The sequence below is a fragment of the Pinus tabuliformis genome, chromosome 6 (genome assembly GCF_031772625.1).
Source record: "Pinus tabuliformis cultivar Carrire ecotype Pingquan chromosome 6, CPIR1, whole genome shotgun sequence".
NCBI classification, from domain to species: Eukaryota; Viridiplantae; Streptophyta; class Pinopsida; order Pinales; family Pinaceae; genus Pinus; species Pinus tabuliformis.
Window position 1 is genome coordinate 1449596944 of NC_142292.1, and position 23206 is coordinate 1449620149.

Sequence of the window (23206 nt, forward strand, 5' to 3'; positions counted from 1 at the left end):
TGGTTTACGAGCACAAATCCCTTTACACCATAAAAATTGATTCGATTCTAAATATAAAGATGCAATACGTACCTTTTGTAACAATTTCACATCATGTAGATGGAAATATTTCTCCATATGTAGTATCCATGTTATGGGATCCTTGCCATCAAACTTCCTCATATCAATCTTTAGAATATGGTGGATAGTAAAACCAATGTAAGATTCTATGAAATCATGATTAACATTTATTTTTTTCTCATCATGAGTTTTCTCTGCTACATTTTTGTCATTAGGAGGCCTTTCTTGTAGTAGCTTTGTCCCACCTTCCTTCAAATCTTCTATATCTTTCTTCAAATATTCCATGCCTTTCTTAAAATATGCTTCTCTACCATCGATATTAGCTTCCATGGAATAGATAAAACTAGTTATCTTAGCTTCAGTTGCATTCCTCAAATCATCGATCCAATTTTCCTTACTAGGTGTTTCTATTTTCTTGATTCGAGTCATTCATTTTCTTTCTTTTAGAAGGTCGATCTTGAATTTGTTATATCTTTGAAATTTCAGAACTCTAAGGTCTGAAATTGCTACCTGCAGTAGTCCTTTGCATCCTCTTTCAAATTCCATCAGACTGATCGAAATTGGATTATCAAAGAAAGAATTATTCCTAATCTCCCAATACGGCCTGATTATATAATTTTTTAGTAGAGCGAACTTGTACAAAGTGCCACATGTCACTGTTTCGACCTTGGGAACTAAAAACAATACACAGAATGGTACAGTCTATCCTCTTTTTGTAACTTCTTACAAAATTTCAATCTGATGCTTAGAGAGAAAGTTAGCATGATTTTCCCAAGGTGACATGTTTGGGACGTAATTCAGGAGCCTCCAAAATCCCTAAATGTCTTTGACCTTATCTCTGAAACTATAGAAAAAAAATATCTAGAATTGGGGCCCGAGATTCACCAATATTTCGGCTCAGATGGGTTTTAATTTCAGATTTTGATCCTTCGTAGAAAGAAAATTATAGCGAGAATTCTAGAGACTGCAAAAACCATAACTTCCTCAGATCATATCTCTAAAAATATAGCGATAAAAGATCCAAAATTTGGACATGTGGTTCGGAACGATTTAAGCTCAAATGTGTTTTTGTTTTAGATTCTGAAACTTCGTAGATAAAAAGTTATAGTGAAAATTCCAAGATTACCTGTTTGTAGTAGCGAAACCCTAGAATCCAAAGCTCTGATACCAAATGATATGAAAATAGCTCACAAAATATAGAAAAGATATATCAACGACTTAAAAACCAGCCTCTTCAAGGGGGAAACCTCCTTTATATTACAAAAATGAACAATTCTTGGATGATACAAATGACAAGACATCCTTTCTATATATAGAAGTCTAAGGGGTCATAATATAATCAAAGCCGACATAGCAATAATAATGTAAGGGAACAACAATAACAATATTGGGCTTCTATGAGGCACAATAACAACAATATGGGGACTACATGGGCACAACAATATAATAAAGGGGTTGCGCTAATACCAATAAGGGGTTACACTAGTAGTATAGGGACCTAACACATCAATTCCAAAGTTCCAAAACCAAAATAAACATCCCAACATACCATGGTATCTGGAAAAATGCTAGGATGAAAACCAAAATCATAACTTGGTAAGACCATGCCACCGACAACAACAGAACCATACACAACCATGCAAATCCATGCATTTCTAAACCATCTAGGAAATCACACTTGCAAAAGTTTACTTGCAAGTATTCTTGTTGAACCTTCTTGATCCTTTTCCTTGTTCCTTGGTTGCTTTTCCTTTCCTTTGCTTGGTTTTGATTCCCTTGGTCCAAAAACTAGAGTGCTCCAAGAAAACTCTAGGTGACCAAGAAAGTGAGAGAAAGAGAGAGAGAAAATAATGAGAGGGCTCCAAACTTGAACTTTTCAAAAGCCATGAACTGATCCTCAGAAGATTTTTTATGCATGAGGCCTCTAATTTCTTTTTTTTCCATTATTTTCATTCAATTTCCTCCTCACATGCAACATGTGACCTTTTTCCTTCCTTTTCTCATAATTTCCTTTATTTCCATAACTAAATGTGCCAAAAATGTCATTTTCCCTTTTAATGGCTCTACCTTAGCCTCTGCCAATTTTCCTTAGCCAAAACACACATCCAGTGATGCCCACTACGATATATTTTCCAAACATTAATCTTGGAATAAGTGTCCCTTACCCATGGTCTTATTTTTCATTTCTTAACATTTATTACGTGAAATTTTCACGAGGGCTGTTACAAACACCTTCAAAACATTTCTTTAGATGATTTACATGAAAATAGGCATAGATTAGTAATATTAGTACATTCATACAACAATGTTAACATAGAACAATACTATCCCCATCCACAAAACAACATTTTTATTGGGGAATTTCATCAAATAGTTCGTATGCGATGAATCATGATGCAATTTAGGAATTTATACACACACTTCACATCCAGACCAATATTGGAACTTAAAAAGGGAATATAACCTAAACTATATAAATTCAATTTCTGAAATTTAAATTAGATGATTAGTGGGATTTCCCTCACTATGGTCCAAGCTTTAGCTTTTGAAACCTCCTAGATGAAAATCTATAGTAGAAATGGCAACATGACTTGTTCAAAGATGCATTTAGGAATCCAAAATTATGCTAAGTATATTTTCTATAATTTTGTGACATAATATCTAAAAGTTGAATGAGATGATCAACAATATTTGGCCTCACTATTGTCCAATATTTGTCTTCTAGAACCTCCTAGAAGAAAAGTAATAACAACTCAACAAGAATTGTATGATACATGATTTCAAGAGAATTCAGGAATTTTGGCTTCCTCTAATCATATCTCCTAAAATATCATGGCCCAAGATTTGAAAGGTGGACCAGATAATCATTGATATTTCCTCTCGCTATTGTCCAAATTTCAACTTCTAGAACCTCCCAGAAGAAATGTTATAGAAGGAATTCTAGTATGACCTGTTTGAATATGCATTTAGGAGGCAACTCCCTCTAATCGTATTTCCTAAAAAATTTCGACCCAAGATCCAAAAATTGGATGAAAAGACCAGGTGATCTCCCCACATTATTTTCCATGTTTAAGCTTTTGTAACCTACCAGAAGGAAATTTATAGCAGACATTCCAAGACAACCAATTTAAAGAATGGTTTAGGAAGCATATCCTCCTCAACTAGTGTTGTTACAAATATTATTACATAAAAAATGTTGTAACCTAATAGTATAATAGCTACAACTATGGTAATTGTTTGAAGGGTAAATTCATACACGTATGAATTTTCTCAAAATGAAAATTAAATAATCATGTATGTCACTACACCATCTATGCCAGAAATATCATTAACATAGAAATGAGTATTTATGTATTGCAGTGAGAAAAATATTGGACAGTAAAGTAGGGTGAGCCATGATCCACCCAATTATAGGCTTAGTTGTGCTATAATTTGTCTCAAAATTGGCCATCCCTCTTGTTGGGTGCTAGAATTACAGTTCAATAAACTCCTTCAACACTTAATTTTTCAACTTGGGGCTATGTAAACTTAGAGTTGTAGCACAGGAAATGCCAAGAATGCCTTGTTTAAATTTTTTAAACTCTACTTCTATTCTCTGAATAAATTTGCAGAATCAAGAAATGAAATTTCATTGGAAACCTTTCAGAAAAACAACACCAAGCCACTATGGGTAGTGGATTCAATTCAAGGAAATACTCGCAAGAGAATTTGACATAAAAATTAACGCATGCATTGCAATCAATAAAAAAGAATACTTGAAAATAAATATGTTCTTGTGATCAAACTCCAATGCTTAAAAGAACATAAAGAATTGTTTTCTGTTATACTTTTAAATTTGTTCTTTTTACTAAAAATATCTCATTCCTGTACTCGAGCACTCACGTTCTTGTACTGAAATGAATTTCGTTCCTACACTAGGATACTCTGTTCTAGAATACGAAAGCCTTGTTCCTGTAGTAGAACTTGTTTTTCATATACTGGAACGTTCCGTTCATGTACTACAACAGTCAGTTCGTTCATTAGGAACTCACTATTCATGCACTAGAACTTCATTGTTCCTGCACTAGGATGCATTGTTACTGTACTAGGACAGTCTGGTTTCAATCACTTTTCCTTCAGATATTAATGTATTTTATCTAGAAAACTGGAAGTAAATGAAATAGAGAGAAGAAATTCAGCTTGAAGATTGATAAAAAGGCACCCAATCAAGAGAAGCAATTGATATAAATGACTATGAAAACTTCAAAATAAAATCTCACAATGACAGGAAGGAAACATACTTGCGCTGTAAATAAAACTGCTTATCCAAAAGTAAGAAAACTCCATCCCTTTTAGATTTCGGTCATGATAACAAGAACACTTAGTTTTAAAAGATATTCTTCATAAAACTGTTAACTTAGAAAGGCATTGTGACTGATTCCTGCAAATAATGTTTCACTTATAATAAGATGCGAAATTGTCACAACTTAATATTCACAAACAAAGCTATCATTGGATCACAAAATTTTATATTCATGTGAGGGCGTGCTTATGTTGGAAAGAAATGAATTTAACTTAAATCACATAAACCCATAATTTTAACCAATATTCTGGAAACAAACTTAGAAAATGTTTCTTAGAAAAAGGAAAGACCATTCAATGCTTCTGGAAACAAATGGAATGCAAAGACTAGAAATAAAGCTTAACCCAACACATGGAAAAGCCTGAGACCTGAGATCACGTGAAAAACATGGACAAGGGTTTCACAAAATCACAAGCTCGAGCATGTAAAAGGAAACTTCTCTATTTATAACAACATAACTAGATCTAAACACTACGAAAGTAAGGAGAACGAGATGGGTTGATTGGACCCTAGCCAACTCACTTGTTTCATCATGCGAATGTTATGAAATCAACTGTATGAAGGAAACATTACAAATGATAACAGGAACTGCAAATAGAAAACTTGCATTAGCTCCTTTTATTCAAAGTCTTATGCAAATATACATTGTAGAACCATGATCCAATCCAGAGAGATAGGGCAATACAAACTTACAAAATTTACAACAGTAATGTATCAAACATTCTCCACATTATCGCTAGCTAAGTACCCTAGAATCCCTAATTTATACATACAAATTGGCTCAATCGTAATGAAACTTCACACAAAACTATGCTTGAAAAATGACAAACCTCCATCTTTAGTTCATCCATAATGCTCCAAGCTTGTCGTTAGCTCATCCATCTTGCTCCGACCCTAATACAAAGAATGAACCAAATCCTCGATGAGAGATGTGCACTAATATTTAACAGGTATATTATTTTTGGAGTCGATCCGAATTGAATGGGTCGGTTGTGCACCTGGTATAGGAATAGCGGGCGGTAGAGGAACTGTGGATCCTGCACCAACCGAGCTTCACTTTTGATTAACGAAATTTACTCACCATGCCTTTAGGAAATATGAAAAGATAAGTTGTAAAGGAATTTAAATCTATTCAACCTTTTTAATAATGAATAAGCCCCTACGATTCATATCCAACAAAATCACAAAAAGGGACCAAAAATCATGTGTAAAGGTTTAGTATTAATTGTAAAATAGAGGCTTAGGTAGTGGAGTTAGGAAAAAGATAGGGTTAAAAGAATATCAATTGTGGTGACCAACATCCACCCAACCTCATATTGTTGCGTGTCCTCACACAACTACTGACCTTTTGCAAGAAACAAAACTGAAAGCCTTCCTCTATTGTTGGATTTGAATATTGATGCCTGATCCCTCTTCCTTGTACTTCTTAATTCAAGCTCTCCTCAAATGCTTAACCTATTTACTAAGACAATATTTACAGTGAGATGCATGAAATATCCATTTCCTTGTCTATCACTTCCATTCCTACACCATCTTTAACAATTCCTCATTCCTGCTCTTCAATGTAGTATTTTGATCCATTACACAGCGATTTAGAACTTCAAGTTCGTATATCTGTTGTTTCAAATCCTGAATTACACCAAAGGCATCATCTTTCTTCTCATCTTCTTCTTGTACTATCACCCTCTCAGCCATTGACTCATAGAAAGTGTCATCATTTTCTATTTCCTTTTCCAATTCACATGTTCCAAAATCTAGAGGAATAATATCCTCATGTTCTTCCACTGTAGGGTTTTTTGCTACCTCTGGCACCATGTCCTCTTGATGAGTGACTTTATTCTTTTTGGCTTCCTTCATCACTCATGACAGAGGAATGAAATCGCCGTCCCCAATATAACCCACGCTAAATAGCGAAGTACCCAGGACTGCAACTTCCGCTAGTATAGAAAGGTTGTTTTGCACCATCAAATTTTCTGTAGGAACCTCCACAGGAGGGTTTTCTGGAGGAACACACTCCTCAGAGTCCTTGATTACTTCCATTGTAGTAGATGTCACAGCCGGTTCTTTCCAAAAAGAAACATGGAATCTTTTTAATGAACCCTGTATAATCCCTTATGAAGGTCAACATTTCTCAATTTCACTCTATTCCTTACTTTGTTCCTTCTTCTTACTTTTCGGCTTCTTGGACTGGGGTTTATACATTTTCGGTGTTCCTCCTTTACCACATTTTGAAGGTGATCACTTCTTTCCCTGTTTCTGGATAACCCCCATCTTGAAAACGTTCTTATCCCTTTTATGGTTGATATCTACCACGAGGTCACTTCACTGTGCTTTCACCATGAAATGTCTCCAAAAACGCCTCCCATGTAGTGCCTCTATTCTCCAACTCATTTCTAACTAGATTTTTTATCAAGCCATAATGGCATAATTTGTAACCTATATGTTCTTCCCTACTATTTTTCACACTCTGGACATCTTATATAAACTTTTCAATAAGAAATGTGGAAAATTGATCAATTTACCTGAATTGAAATGTTGCATAAGCCAAATGTGGTAGAGATAGGTTAATGAGTACATCCCTTCATGGGTGAGGAAATTATGTAGAATATAAAGAAAATACTTCCATTTCTCAATGATTTCGTTCCTCTGCAACCTGATTTTCTAATTCACATGATCATGGTCTCCTTCAAGAAGAAACTGACGCCTCACACCCTTCTTTAATTCACCCTTTTGGAACAATTTTTCGCCTATGGCTGGCAACTCTGTGGCATGAGAAATGGAATTCTCTATCACTTATAAATGTAAAGAACCAATTGTGATTGTCCTTCCATCGAAGGTGTGTGCAAAATCCAGAGCTACAATGGAGTTGCAACCATCGAATTTAAGCAGGATGGGAAGAAACCCTATTTCTTATAATAAGGGCAGAATGCCCTCATACTCGACAATCAAGTAACACCATTTTCATTAAAAAAATTGATCCACACGCCAACATACTAGTTTTCTGGCACATCCTTCCCTAACGATGTTAGCAAGCTTATTTTCACAGTCATAGGTAAATATTTGTTTCAATTTGTTAATTTTTTGGTTTTTTTATTTCATTTTATTTTGAAAAGAGAAATAAAATTCATAGTTGTTGGGAATCACCACCTACCATCCTTAATTCTAGTTGTTGTTGCACTTGTTGTGTGAAGTCTTCCTTGGTAGCTGGCTAAAAGTATACTTTAAGTCTATGCCCATTCACGAGGAAGATTGATTCCTGTCCATCAATGGTTTTAATCTCTACCACTCCATTTTTGTAGGTTTTAACCCCATACAGAAATTACCTGCATATGAATTCTAAAACAAAGAAAATAAACAATGCAAGAGCATAACTCGTAAAACACATATACACAAAGATTTTCCCATGGATCCCAAAACCGGGACTACCAACTTGATTTTTTTATTATGTTCCTTTCAATGTTACAATAGATATTCACACATGCTTAAACATCTAATATCATGGACCAAAAACCATCACGTCCAAAACCATGGACTGAAAACCATCGCATCCAAAACCATGTGCGAAAATCATGCACAAAACCATAGGTAGGTCTACCCAACCTAATATAGTGTCCAAAAAAAAATTTCCTGGGGTGCTGCCCCAGACCCCGTACAGTGCGGCTACCCAACCCCCTCAAACCCCCTGTGACCCCCCCAATGCGCAACGAAGGGGGGCCTCCACCGCCCCTCTAACCCCCTGGTTCACTACATGGGCTAGTCGTGGAAAGAATAACACAACCCAACATTCTCCCACTTGTTGTTTTCTTTCCACAAGGGCCCACAAGAGAGCTTAGTCATTTATCCAGCCCTCCAACACCCATTGTTTCTCTACACCAAGAGAACTTCTCAGAGCTCACAAATTTTGTCAATGCATCTGTAGTATTCTTTAAAGTGTCCACCTTTACTAGCAACACCTTTTTGTCTTCTCTCATATCCCTCAAAAAGTGATACTGAACATCAATGTGCTTTGTCTTTGAATGGTAAGCAAGGTTCTCTGCCAAGAAAATTGCACTTTGGCTGTCACAGTCTATCCTTATAGCTCCCTATGCTAACCCAATACTTGAACACAATCTTTGCAACCAAACTGCTTCCTTGCTTGCATGAGTGGCTGCCATGTATTTTGCCTTTGTAGTTGATAGTGCCACTATAGATTATTTCTTACTCATCCAACTAATTGCACCTCCAAATAGGTTAAACACATACCCACTTGCAGATCTTCTCTGATCTAGATCTCCAACCCAGTCTTCATCAACAAAACCATGGATATCCAAAACTATGTCCAATCCTAGTCTTTTCCTTCGTAGCACAAACCATAATCACTAGTGCCCCGCAAATACCTCAAAAATCGCTTCACTTCTGTCCAATGCTCCTTCCCTGGTTTTGACATAAACTTGCTAAATACTCCCATTGCATGTGCAATGTTTGGTCTATTACAGACCATCACATACATCAGGCTATCGACTTCATTTGCATATGGAACACGTGACATATCCTCTTCCTATTCTTGTGTCTTGGGACACTATTCAGTAGATAACTTTACACCTACAAGAATAGGAACCTTCACCGGTTTACTATCCTGCATATTAAAAATCTGCAATATTGTCTCGTCATACTTCCTCTGGTTTAACCAGAGCTTCCTCTTTGCCTGATCTCTTTTAATTTCCATGCCCAAAATATAGTTTGTAGCACTAAGATCTTTCATGTCAAATTTGGAGGATAGTTGGGTCTTCAAATCTTGGATAATTTCTTTGTCATTTTTAACCAGCAACATATCATCCCCATACAAGACCAGATAAATAACACGTTCACCAATTAATTTAAAATACACACAGTGATCTTCTTTGATTCTGGTGAAGCCAAGTCCCCGTTTAAATGTATCAAATTTTTGATACCACATCCTTGGTAACTATTTTAACCCATACAAAGACTTCTTTAACTTGCATACCTGTTCCTTCTTACCCTTCACCGCAAAGCCTTCAGGTTGCTTCATGTAGATTTCCTCTTCTAGATCCCTGTGAAGAAATGTTGTCTTCACATCCATCTGTTCTACCTCAAAATCAAAAGCAACATCAATAGATAAAAGTAATCTAATAGAAGTTACCTTGGCAACAGGTGAAAAAATACCACCAAAATCAATTCCCGGAACCTAGGAATAACCTTTTGTTACCAATCGAGATTTGTATTTCTCCACCTTTTTTCTGTATTTATCTTCTTCTTGAACACCCATTTGCTGCCAATGGGTTTCCTTCCAGCCAACAACTCCACCAAATCCCAAGCCTCATTTTTGTGAAAAGATGCCATTTCATCAACCATGGCCTCTTTCCAAAGTTTTCCATCCTCTGAATCTACTGCTTCCTTCATAGTTCTGGGATCATCATTAGTAATAGATAAAGCAAAATTTGAACATAAAGCAAATGGACTATACCTTTCTAGCTACCTTCTTTCTCGAACTGATCTTCTCACACCCAGAGTTTATGGCTCTTCATCTTCTAATTCCTCCTTTATTGTAGAGTCTGATTCTTCCTCCTTTAGCTCAAACTCTATCTTCTTAAGTTCCTTTGGTTGAACTTCATGTTTAATAACATCTTTCACCTCTCTAAACACCACATCTCGGTTGTACACAACCTTCCTTGTTATTGGATTCTAAAGCTTATAACCCTTTAAACCATCCTTATACCCAACAAAGATGCACTTTTCAGATTTACTATCCAACATGGTTCATTTCTCCTTTGGAACATGTACATATGCATCATGTCCAAATACCCTTAGATGTGAAAGAGAGGGTTTCTTACCAGTCCATACCTCTTGTGAAGTCTTATCCTCCAACATTGATGAAGGTGATCTATTGACTAGGTAACATGCTATCTCCATCGCCTCTGCCCAGAATTCCTGTCCTAACCTAGCACCATTGAGCATGCTTCTTGCCCTTTCCATCAACGCCTTATTCATTCTTTCTGCAACTTCATTTTGCTGAGGTGTATATGGAGTAGTATTCTCTCGTGCTATACCACACTTCTTATAGAATTCTTCAAATTCCTTACTACAAAACTCTCCACCGTTATCTATCCTCAGCACCTTTATCTTCTTCTCTATTTGGTTTTCCACTAGAGCCTTAAATTCTTTAAACCTGTCAAAGACTTCAGATTTATTCTTAAGGAAATATATCCACATATTCCTTGAGAATTCATCTGTAAACGATACATAGTACACAGACATATCCGGTGATGGAACCTTCACAGGTCGAAACAAATCACTGTGCACAAGCTCTAATATCTGTTTCACCCTCTTACCACTAGAGGGGAAACTCACCCGATTCTTCTTCCCATATACACAATTTTCACAAAAATCAAAATCCAGAGAGCTACTACTCATACCTTCTACCATACCTTTACCATGAAGTATTCAAAGGCCCTTATCTCCAATATGTCCAAGCCTTTGATGCCATAGCATGGTCTTCTCTCCAGAGACCACTAGATTTTCTGCTCCACTTTCAGGAACCACAGAATTGTTGCACCCATCAACAACAGTGTTACCTTGCAGCTTGTACAGAGTTCCAATCCAAACTCCCTGCATTAATACCAGTGATCCCCGAACCATCTTGCATGTATTCTTCTCAAACACTATTTTTACACTTGCATCATCTCGCTTGCTTACAGAAGTCAGATTTCTAGCCAATGTAGGAATATGTAGAACACTTGGAAGTGTTCTAACCCTTCCACCTTAAAACTTCAACTTTACTTTTCTCTGACAAATGATTCTAGCCTTCTTATCATCCCCTAAGAAGACATCACCACCATCATATTTCTCATACTCGTAGAACCACTCTCTATGGGGATTGAAGTGAAAGGATGCACCTAAGTCAATCAACCATGCCTCATGATCTACATGTGTACTTTAAGAAGCCAAGTACACATCCCCACCTTCATCTGAAGTGGTTTTCACCTCTACAGAAGGAGCATCATCAGATCCCTTTCCTTTGTCAAGAGCTTTAGATTTACAGTCCCTTTTTTAGTGCCCTTCCTTTCCACATTTCCAGCACACCACCTTTATAGGTTCTCCTGGAGATTTAGATCTCCCTCTAGATTTAGATCTCCCAGTCGATGACTTACTTTTGTTTCTGTTCTGGGACTGTCCTCGTACAGAAAAGGAATCACCATTCTGGCTCTCCATATTTTTCCTTCTCATCTCCTCCATCAACAAGGATGAGACTATTTCATCAAACTGCAAGGCAGTTGCATTTCTACCTATATTTCATCAAACTATAAGGCAGTTGCATTTCTACCTATTGTAAAAACCAAACTATCCCACGAATCTGGTAGAGAACAAAATAAACTAATTTACTTATCTTCATATGAAATTTCAATATCAATAGATGATAACTAACTTACCACAATGTTAAACACATTCAGATGTTCTGTCACTGAGTCTTCATCTTCCATCCTCAGGTTATATAGCTTTTTCCGTAGGAATAGTTTATTCACCAAAGAAGTAGATTGGTACAAAGTCCCTAACTTGTCCCACAAAGCCTTCGCCATAGCTTCCCCTGATACATTCATTAATATTGAATCTGAGACACACAATCGTATTGTGCTCTTTTCCTTCCGATCCAACTTCTTCCATTCTTCATCAGACACTCCCATTGGTTTAGTACCCAGATCTACTACGATACACTGATATTTATCCACCAATATATCCTCCATCTTGAGTTTCCACAACTCAAAAATATGACCATTAAATTTCTTGATGTCCATCTTTCCACTACTCGCCATCTTCTTTCACCACTAGAATCGATCCCATAGATCTTTGATTGAACGAGGTCTACACAGGCATGAGCGAAACCCCTCTGCAACAAAGGCATCCCCTTGAAGCCAAAACAGCTTGATACCAAATATAGGTTTCAACCCTGCACAAAAATTACCTACATACAAATTATAAAACACAGAAAATAAACAATGTGAGATAATAACACATAAAACACATATACACAGAGATTTTCCCCTGGATCACAAAACCAAGACTACTAGCTTGATTTTTTTATTATGTTCCATTCAATATTACAATACATATGTATACATGCCGAAGCATCCAATACCATCGATTGAAAACCACGTCAAAAACCATGGACTAAAAACCATCACGTCCAAAACCATGTGTGAGAATCATGCACAAAACCATAGGTAGGTCTGCCCAACCTAATATAGGGTCCAAAAAAAAAATTCCTGGGGTGTTGCCTTGGACCCCTAGAGGGGGGCTACCCGCCCCCCTCAAACCCCCTAGACAGGGGGTATGCCGCCCCCACTGTGACCCCCCCACTGCGCAATCGACGTAATGAGAGGGGGGCTCTACCTGCCCTCTAACCTCACAGTTCACTATATGGGCTAGTCGTGGAAAGAATAACACAACCCAACAATTTTCAAAAGCTTTCACTACTTCATGTGGTCCCATATAGCATGTACAAAATTTCCACTTAAAATGTTTAAATTTGGAATCATAAAGGAGTACCCAATCACCTGGTTGGAACTTCTTTTTCTTTATCAACTTGTCATGCCATTTCCTGTGCTGTTTTTGCATTAATGTATTATGTTGAACAACATCCCTTCTAATTTCATCAAGTTCATTTAATTGTAAGAGTGTTGTGGATGTGCTTTCGAGAGATCCAATCCTAATTGGACATCAGTTCTAAAAGTTTTAATATGGAATTTGATGTGCAATAGGACCTTCTTTCCATACACCATCTCATAAGTTGTGTGACCCATGCTATTCCTCCAAGTAGTTCTATAAGCCCATAAGGCTTCAAGTAATATTTTTGCCCATTTTTTCTTATTAAGATTCACTGTTTTGGTAAGAATGGACTCAATTACCTTGTTATTGGATTCTACCTAGTCATTTGCCTGCAGGTGATACAATGTCGATTTCCAGTGTTAGATTTTATATTGATCCATAATACCTTTCACTAGATTAGAAATAAATTTAGGCCCATTATCAGTAATAATTTCTCTAGGAACACCAAATCTACTAAAGATTTCGCTAAATAAAAAATCAACAACAACTTTTTCAGTGGCAAAATAAACAACTCTAGCTTCTACCTATTTTGTTACAAAAACTGTGGAAACGAATGTATGTCTTTTATTTAAGGATGTGGGGGCTATAGGTCCTACAAAATCAATAGCCCATTTTTCAAAGGGTTCAATCATAACTTGACGACACACATGCATTTCATTGGTTTGAATAAGTTGGCCCATTTGCTGACAGTTATCACAATGCTTTACATACTATTTGGCATCCTTAAACAAGGAAGACCAAAAGTAGTCAGCGCATAGGATCTTATATGTTTTCCTTCTATCAACAAAATGGCCCCCGCAAGGTTCATCATGGCCAACTCTCAAAATATCAAACACTTCTTCCTCTCTTACACATCTATGAATAATGAGGTTGGTCTAGTGTAAAATAGATCTCCCTAAATCCACAAATATGGAGTACTCTTCTAAATAATATTCCACCTATCTTGAGTGGATAGGTGAGGTGGTGTTTTTATTGTAACTAAATAATTAGCTATATTAGCAAACGAAGGAGAGTTTGTTGATATAACAAAAATATGCACATTATGAATATAATCATCTACAAGAATTATTTCACCAGGATTGTTTAATCTACAAAGATAATAAGCTACAACATTGGATTTTCCTACTCTATCGATAATAGTAACATTAACTTCCTGTAGTAAAAGTAGCTACCTAGTCATTCTACCACTAGTCAAAGGCTTATTCATTAAGTATTTTATGGCATAATGATCTATATGTATAAGCACTTCATAACCCACAATGTAGTGTCTGAATTTGTTAATGGAAAATATCACGGCTAAGAACTCTTTCCCAATCATAGTATAATTCAATTCAGTCGGTGAAATGTTTCTACTAATGAAGTAGATAGTCTAGGATTGATGATTTTATTCTTGTCCTAAAGTCATGCCAATAGTGGTATCTTAGGCATCTGAGGAAATATGGAATGGAAGAGACCAATTAGGTCCCCTCAAAACTTGTGCATGTACTAATTTTTCGTTCAACTCATAAAAATCTTGTTGTCAGGATTTAGTCCAAGGGAAATCACTATCCTTCTTTAAAATTCAAAAAAGGGGGGTAGTTATCCTAGAAAAATTTTCAATGAATCTCTGGTAATAGCCTGCATGTCCCAAGAATCCTCTCACTTCCCTTTGTGTTTTGGGTGCACGAAGACATAAAATGAATTCTATTTTGGCTGGGTCTACCTGAATACCTTTTGTCAGAGACAAGGTGACCAAGAACCACCCCCGCTTTTCACATCAGTCTACATTTCTTATCACTCGAAGTGAGGCAAGCTTCCTGGCAACGAAAAAACACTTTTTCTAAATTTTTTAGGGCTTTTGGGAAAGAATCACCAAATACTAAAAAATCATCCATGTAAACCTCTACACACTCAAGGTCAGTAAAAATGGCCAACACAACCCTTTGAAAGGTAGCTGGAGCATTAGAAAGTCCAAAAGGAAGTACTCGATAAGTGAATGTCCCCCATGGACAAGTGAAAGTGTTGTTGTCCTAATCTTCAGGTGCAATTTGTATTTGGTTATAACTGCTAAAGCCATCTAAAAATGAAAAGTACTTTTTATCGACAAGGGCATCAAGCACTTGATCAATAAAGGGAAGGGGAAAGTAATCCTTGAGAGTGGATTTGTTTAATTCTCTATAGTCAATGCAGATACACCATCTCCCATCTTTCTTCGGAACTATCATGAGTGGGGAGACCCACTGACTGTTTGATATAGGATAGATAAAACCAAAATATAAGAGTTTTTGTACTTCTTCCTTAACAATGTCTCTTACTGTGGGATTCATGTGCCTTTGGGGTTGCCGAACAATATGGGCTCGCTCCTGAATATAAATGTGATGAGTGTAAGTTTCAGGAGGGATGCCTTTCATGTCCTCATAGCTCCATGCAAAGGCAAAAAAATCATCTCTTAATAAGCTCACGAGCTTCTCTTGTTGATATTGGTCCAAGTCTGAACTAATATATAAATATTTTCCTGGACTAATTTCAACAAGAGTAGTCTTAGACTCAAGTTTACTAATAGATGTAGTTAAACTATGTATTGGAAAAGGCTTAGAATCATAGTTTTCTTGGAAACTTGGGCTAAAAATATGAGGAAGTGAGTCAAAATTTGGTGTAGTGTCTAAGTTGTTCAAGAAATCACGAATCTCACCCTCCTTGGTTGACTTGGTATATTGATGGATCAAAGAAACAAATTGAGTCTCCTCATCACTACTGTCATAGTCTAGACGTAGGGTATCTCAAAGTTATTGAATGGATCTAGGAGGTAGGTACAGGTGACCTTTTTCATAGCCTCCGCATGAGAAATATACATATCACCAAGGTGACATCTTATGTAAACCTCTGTTGTGGCTAGCCACGGTCATCCCAAAATCAAGGGATGTCCTCCAATAGGATTTTTTGGCTCAAGAAAAATAATATCTATGGGGAATTCCCAAGAATAATTTGAAACAACCACATCATCTGTCTTGATTTTAGATCGGTCAGCCATTTCAAGCACAGTAGGGGTATGACAGATGTTGTTCAACCGAAGTTGTTCCATGGTTTTCCCAGTCATAGCATTGATAACGTCTCTTAGATCTATTAACAAATTGGAGACAAGGACATCACCTATCTAAAAAAAACAACGGTGTATTTTTCCATTTGAGCATTACCTATCATTAGCTTAGCTACTCTTCCAACAAACTCAACGGTATGAGGCTCTACTCACTTCATCCTTGGTTTTTTAAGACAAATATACTTAATTATTTGGGTACAGATTGGGATCTCTTTAATGGCCTGAAGCAAAGGAACGTTTATGCAAAGATTCCTAAGTTCGGTAACCAAGTTAGACTTAGGAGTGGGGTCATATTTCTCCATAACCAACCTCTCTGGAAAGGGAGGTTGGTTTGAAGAAGATGGTAAGGGCTTTGATTGTATGGGAATAAGTCGAATGGTGACATCTCCTTTCGAATGATTGTGAGTTTCCTCGTCACTTTTCTTCTTGATGATCACCATAGGTTGTTTTTGTTTTTTATTTTCTAGATTTACTACCCTTCTTGATTTTAGATTAAGGTCATTAATCCCAACCCACATAGTTTGATAAATGGGGAAAGGAAGTGGTATGATAGAATGGATCATTTGTACCATTTTATTATTTGGGTTTGGTACTAGTTGTGCAGGCAGTTGAGGTGGTTAAATGGGTGGTGGTAATGGTAATGATGGTATGGCTTGAGTTTTCCCAGGCAGAGCTAGTCGCATTGTAGACTGGGCCATGGGATAAGGTGTATAAGTGGTGGGATATGACTATGTTGGTGCAAGATGGGGATAATGATAGTGTGGAAATTCTCTCCATCCTTGTTGCCAAGGTGGAGGTGATTTTCCATACTAAAATTGTTGCCCATGTTGCCAAGGTTGTGAGTAATTTACATTTTGATAGGAATATGGTGGTGCATTATAACCAGAAAAGTTCAAAATATGTTCAAGAGTCATACCTATACCTACCTGAGGCCATGACTTCCATGCTCCTATAACATGCAATGGCTTCGGTTCTTGCTTCTCTCCTTCAATGTTGCTTTCAATCTAGGTATCGAAGGGCACTCCTCAGTAGGATTATTTCCTATACATATTACACATTTGTTAGAACTTTTAATATATATAGGAAATTCACGTAAAATATGATTTTTCTAACATTTAGGACAATAAATGGACAATGCCTCTTGCTCTTCCACTAATTTTTTACTGAAATTTTAAAGAATCTATTTGTTTGCTAACATTGTTCATGATTTCAGTTTTCATATTGCCCATTTTATTTTCCAAGCCAATAATCATAGGATTAGTGGATCCAAATCTTCTATTTTTAGAACTACTTTGAATTCCTCTACCATATCTAGGCTAGATCGATAAGAATTTCCTGCACAAGTCAGAAATCTGATCAATATCCCCTCTTCCTAGCAAGTTCAAATTATTTCTAGCATCATCAATAAGTTCTCACAAAAACAAGGTCCTAATAATACTTGGATCAAATTGATGTTTTGAGCTTTCAAGAATATATAAAATCCTCTCTAAATAGTATTCCAAGGCCTCATCTTCACCTTGTGAAATAGTGAAAATCCCATCTCGCATGTCTCTTGTTTTGCAATATTCTTGATATTTAGTTAAAATTACTCTCTTCGTCCAATCCCAAGTAGCTATAGTACTCCCTCCTAGTCCCATGAACCAACATGAAGCTGAGTCCTTGAGAGTTGCAGGATTTTTTTTAGCTTTTAAGCATTTGAAGAATAATCATAGCTCTTACATAGTATATCAAATTCAAATAAAAAGGTGTTTGGGTCGTCATGTACCTTATCACGGAAATGAGGGAGATCAGATGGTGGAATATTCTTCATTTGAACTACTTTATTAAGCTCCACAATTGCAAATCAAAAAGTGGATTGTTCCTCATTTGGTTGATTCTCACAGATCCCTTCATCATAATCTTCATTAACTGCCATTTTTCTTCTCCCAATTGAACCACTCTCAATAGAGTGTGAAAATTGACTATGGTTTAGATTGATCTTTTGAGTTCCAATGGTCTCTTTTCTTCCCCCTGCTGGCTGCAAAACACCTGAACTACTATCTCTAGAGTCCAGGTGAATAGTGCCTGTGTAGTGGGTCTGCATTTGTTTGGACTTTCTTCCTACACAAGAAGGCAAAAAATTATAATTTTTTTCTAATTTATCAGTATTTTATCAGCTCTTATTGGGCTTCACACCCCTACCTCTTCTAGTCATACATTTTAAAATATATCAACCAAAAAATAACAATTGAAAAATTTGCTGAAAAAAACTCAATCAAATGTTGCAGTAAAAAGACAATAAGCAAACAAAAAATTAAAGCAGACTCACCCCTATTGCAAAAAAATAAAAAAAAGCTTTACACATTTCTTCAACACCTACCCAACAACGTCGCCAAAATGTTGGGTGCTAGAGTTACAGTTTAGTAAACTCCTTCAACACTTAATTTGTAAACCTTGGGCTATGTAAGCTTAGAGGCATAGCATAGGAAATGCCAAGACTGTTTGGTTTAACTTCAATGAATTCTACTTCTATTCTTTGACTAAATTTTCAAAATCAAGAAATGAAATTGAGAAGGAAGCCTTTCAACAAAACAACACCAAGTCACTCTGGGTACTAGATTCAATTCAAGAAAATACTCACCAAAAACTTTGACAGAAAAATTAAAGCATGCCTTGCAATCAATCAAAAGAATACTAGAAAATAAAATATGCTCCTACGATCAAACTTCACTACTTAAAAGAACATAAATAATGATTTTCTATTATAATTTTAAATCTATTATTTCTACTAAAAATATATCATTCTTGTATTGGAGCGCTCGCGTTCCTATATTGAAATGAATTTCGTTCCTATAGTGGTATACTTTGTTCTGGTACAGAAAAGCCCTATTCCTCTACTAGAATGTTTTGTTCCTGTATTGGAACGTTTTGTTCCTGTACTAGAATAGTATGTTCCTACACTAAGAACTCACTATTCACGCACTAGAACTTCACTCTTCCTGTAGTGGGCACACTGTTCCTGTACTAGGAAAATATAGTTTCAATCACTTTTCCTTTAGATATTAATGTGTTTTATCTAGAAAACTAGAAGTAAATGAAACAAAGAGAATAACTTCAACTTGAACATTAATAAAAAGACTCCCAATCAAAACAAGCATTTGATAGAAATGATTGTGAAAAATTCAAAAGGAAATCTTGCAATGACAGGAAGGAAACACACTTGCGTTGTAAATAAAAATTCTTATCCAAAAGTAAGAAAAATCTATCCCTTTTAGATTTCGGTCATGATAACAAGAAAACTCTGTTTTAAAAGATATTCTTCATAAAATCATTAACTCAGAAATATATTGTAATTGATTCCTACAAATAATGTTTCACTTATAATAATATGCGAAATTGTCACAACTTAATCTTCACATACATAGTTATTATTGGATCACCGAAGTTTATATTCATGTGAGGGTGTGCTTATGCTGGAAAGAAATGAATTTAACTTAAATCACCTAAACCCATAACTTTAACCAATCTTCTGGAAATAAACTTAGAAAGCATTTCTCAGAAAAATGAGAGACCATTCAATGCTTCAGGAAAGAAATGAAATGCAAAGACTAGAAATAAAAGTTAACCCAACACACGGGAAAGCCTCAGATCCGCGATCATGTGAAAAACACATACAATGGTTTCACAAAATCACAAGATCAAGCATGTAAAAGGAAACTTCTCTATTCACATCAGCATAACTAGCTGTAAACACTACGAAAATAAGGCGAACGAGCTGGGTTGGTTGGGCCCTAACCAACCAGCTCATTTCCCTCTACGAAAGTTATGAAGTTAACTATACGAATGAAATATTACAAATGATAACAAGAACTACAAATAGAAAATTGGTATTAGCTGCTTTTATTCAAATACTTTTGCAAATATACATTGTAAAACCACAATCCAACCCAGAGACACAGAGAAATATAAACCTACAAAATTCACAACAGTAACGTATCAAAAATTCTCCACAGTATTGCTAGTTAAGTCTACCCTAGAGTCCCTAAGTTATACATAAAATCAGCTCTCAGTCGTAATGAAAATTAACAGGAAAATATGCTTTAATAGTGATCGACCTCCATCTTTAGTTCATCCATAATGCTCCAAGCCTTTATTGAGCTCATCCATAATGGTCCAACCCTAATATAGAGAATGGAACAAACCGTCGACAAGAGGTACGCCAATCTTTAACACGTGTATTATTTTTGGATTTAATCTAAATTGAATGGGTCGGTTGTCCACCTGGTACAAGAACTGCAGATCTTGCGCCAACCAAACTTCACTTTTGATTAATTACATTTACTCACCATGCCTTAATTAAATACGAAAAGATAAGTTATAAAGGAATTTAAATCTATTTAACCTTTTTAATTGAATAATCTACTATGGATATTCCACTGGTCCATTCGACACAACAAATATGATAAAATTATACTTAAAAATCCAAAATCTACGCTATAACAATTTTCTCCCTCTTTAGATTTATAAATGTATAGTTTATTTTTAATATCATATGCATGTGAATGAAAATTATGCAGAAAAATAATGAACAATGAAATAAAATTTCACACACACTTTTGACACAAGATATGACCTAGGAAACCCTTTTGGGAGAAAAACCTAGCAGGAAGATAAGGTCACTCTGCTCTCCTTCTCTAAAAGGAAATTGTTTGTCAGTACAAAGAAGTATAGTCTGTGGCCTATGGGTTACTATAATGCACAAATTGTGTTTATGTGCTCTATCTCCTATCCCTCTCAGCTATTTTTCTCAACTATTGAACAAATGCACTCAAAGAAATGAAACCCCTTTTCCTCTTAATGGCGTGGTCATAACCCAACCCAATAGTCTATTAGTGGATAGGCTTAACTACGTCAACTCTTAACTAGAGTTACAATATAAAATCTTCTAGCATCTTCCTCATCATAATCACATGGCTAGCCCCTTTTTAAGAATAAGGGAGGATGACGTGGCATCCTTATTGTGGTGAAAACAAGAAGGTGAACTTTTGAGTGGCATAAATTTCACATATAGACTCTGATTGACCCAATTATTGCACAATTGGAATGGTATCTATGTGTAGAATAGGAAAAAATGGCCTAGTACTAGAAAATCAAATGTTTACCCCCAATAAATGTAATTTGGTCCCTCAAAATTCTCTTAAAAAGGTTTCAGACCCCAATTTCCCAAATTGGGTCCTGCTGGTAAAATGATCATGTGAGCTTATTTCCCCACTTTTTCCACTCTAAAAGAAACGAGATGGAAAAAAAACAATATAATGATCCAATCTCAATCATAAAACAATAATAGAAGGCCATTCTCCTTCAAACACACACACATGGGAAAAATCATTGATCAAGCTTTCCATATTTGACCAGGCTCATATTCACAAAAATACCATGTAGGTTTGCACAACACAAGGGTGTCCTTCTCTCTTCGCTAGAGTCCCTTGGCCCTCCCCTATTTAGTGCCATATATGCCACACACAACCATGACAATTCTTAGTCCTAATAAACATCTAGCCCAAAGAGCATTGTCACAAATTCATTTCCTATCACCTAAGATATGAACATTTTTATAACATTGCACCCCACATTTACTCGCTTTTACAATATCTCCATGGTAAACATGAGCTGAGAGTTACTATGATTTGACATGAAAACCATTTTCCATTTATGGAAGTGGGGCCTACTAAACTGACAACCTTCTACAACCTCCCAAGGACATTTGGTCACTCAGATGTTAGGCAACACCCATTGGAAATATTTCACTAAGTTGGAACTACCTTTTCAATGACTTTTTATCCCATGCGAACCTATGTAGGTCTATGCATGGATATAGAATGCTTCATTCGCACACACAAATCTCCCTCCCTGCATCCACAACTACACTCATAGGCTATCTTCCATGAATTCTAGGACTTTGACACAAAAATTTAGGGCTAGCCTCTAGGACAACTGCCAAGAACTTCTAGAGCTTCTTATAAGAGTTTTCTTGCATTGTTCTTGACTCAATCCTTGCTCAAACTTGTTAAAAATATATGATAATCATTTACACAAACACTTTGTAAGCATAGTACATGAAGGACGTTAATGCATTTATAATCATTGATTCATTAGATCATCATAGGTTAATCAAGAAGGATCAATTCCCTCTCTTACTAGTTGTACAAACACATGTTAGCTCATGCATTCAAATATATAACCAAGAACCTACCAAACCATGGAATAAATCAATAACAAGAGAACATCACATAATGACAAATATACTATGATTATAAACAACATTTAACTAGGAATAAGCCATGAAAAACTAGTTATATAATCATATACTAAACCAGAACTTATGCTGATTTATCTCATTAAAGAATAAAACAGATTACCATATGCAAATTTCAACCAAGTCAAGGACTTCCATGTACCAACCGACCAAGATTGGAAAGAACCAAGTCTTTCTTTTACCCAATCATCCTTATGTGATATTCCAAGAATGTTTGAGGGATCACATGGGATAAACCAAAACAAAACCAACTAGGATTTTTAGAGGCTAAACCACCTCAAACCTCAACCACAATGATTTCACCTAAACCATTCCAGAAATCATTAATCACCAAAACAAGCTTGGATTCCTCAAACTGTCTTCACCATACCTTGAGGAATTTTCCTGTCTCCATCCACCTATCAATACTTATATGGGAAATCCATCTCCACCCTCAAACCTTGGGAATTTCTGAGACAACCTCAATGAGGATCCAAAATATACCGGCAATCCAAACCTTAAACAAAATAGGGAACCAATTACATCATGGTTATCCAAGAAATGGAAAAGGAAAGATTATAATCATTGTCAATATAAGATAATCCCATGCCTATGATAGAAAAATAACCAAATACCAAATGCATGTACCATGCATTCGAATATCACCTAGGAAATCACACATGCAACTTGTTACCTGCAATGTCATCCTACTATAGATGATTTTGCAACCTTCTTTGTTTCCCAGGAGTTCCTTTGTTTGGTTGCTTGCTTCTTACTTGATTATGTCCATGTGGTATCTTTTTTTCCTTTCTTTTTCTCCCTCTTAAAGTTTGATTTCTTTCTTAGTGAAGCT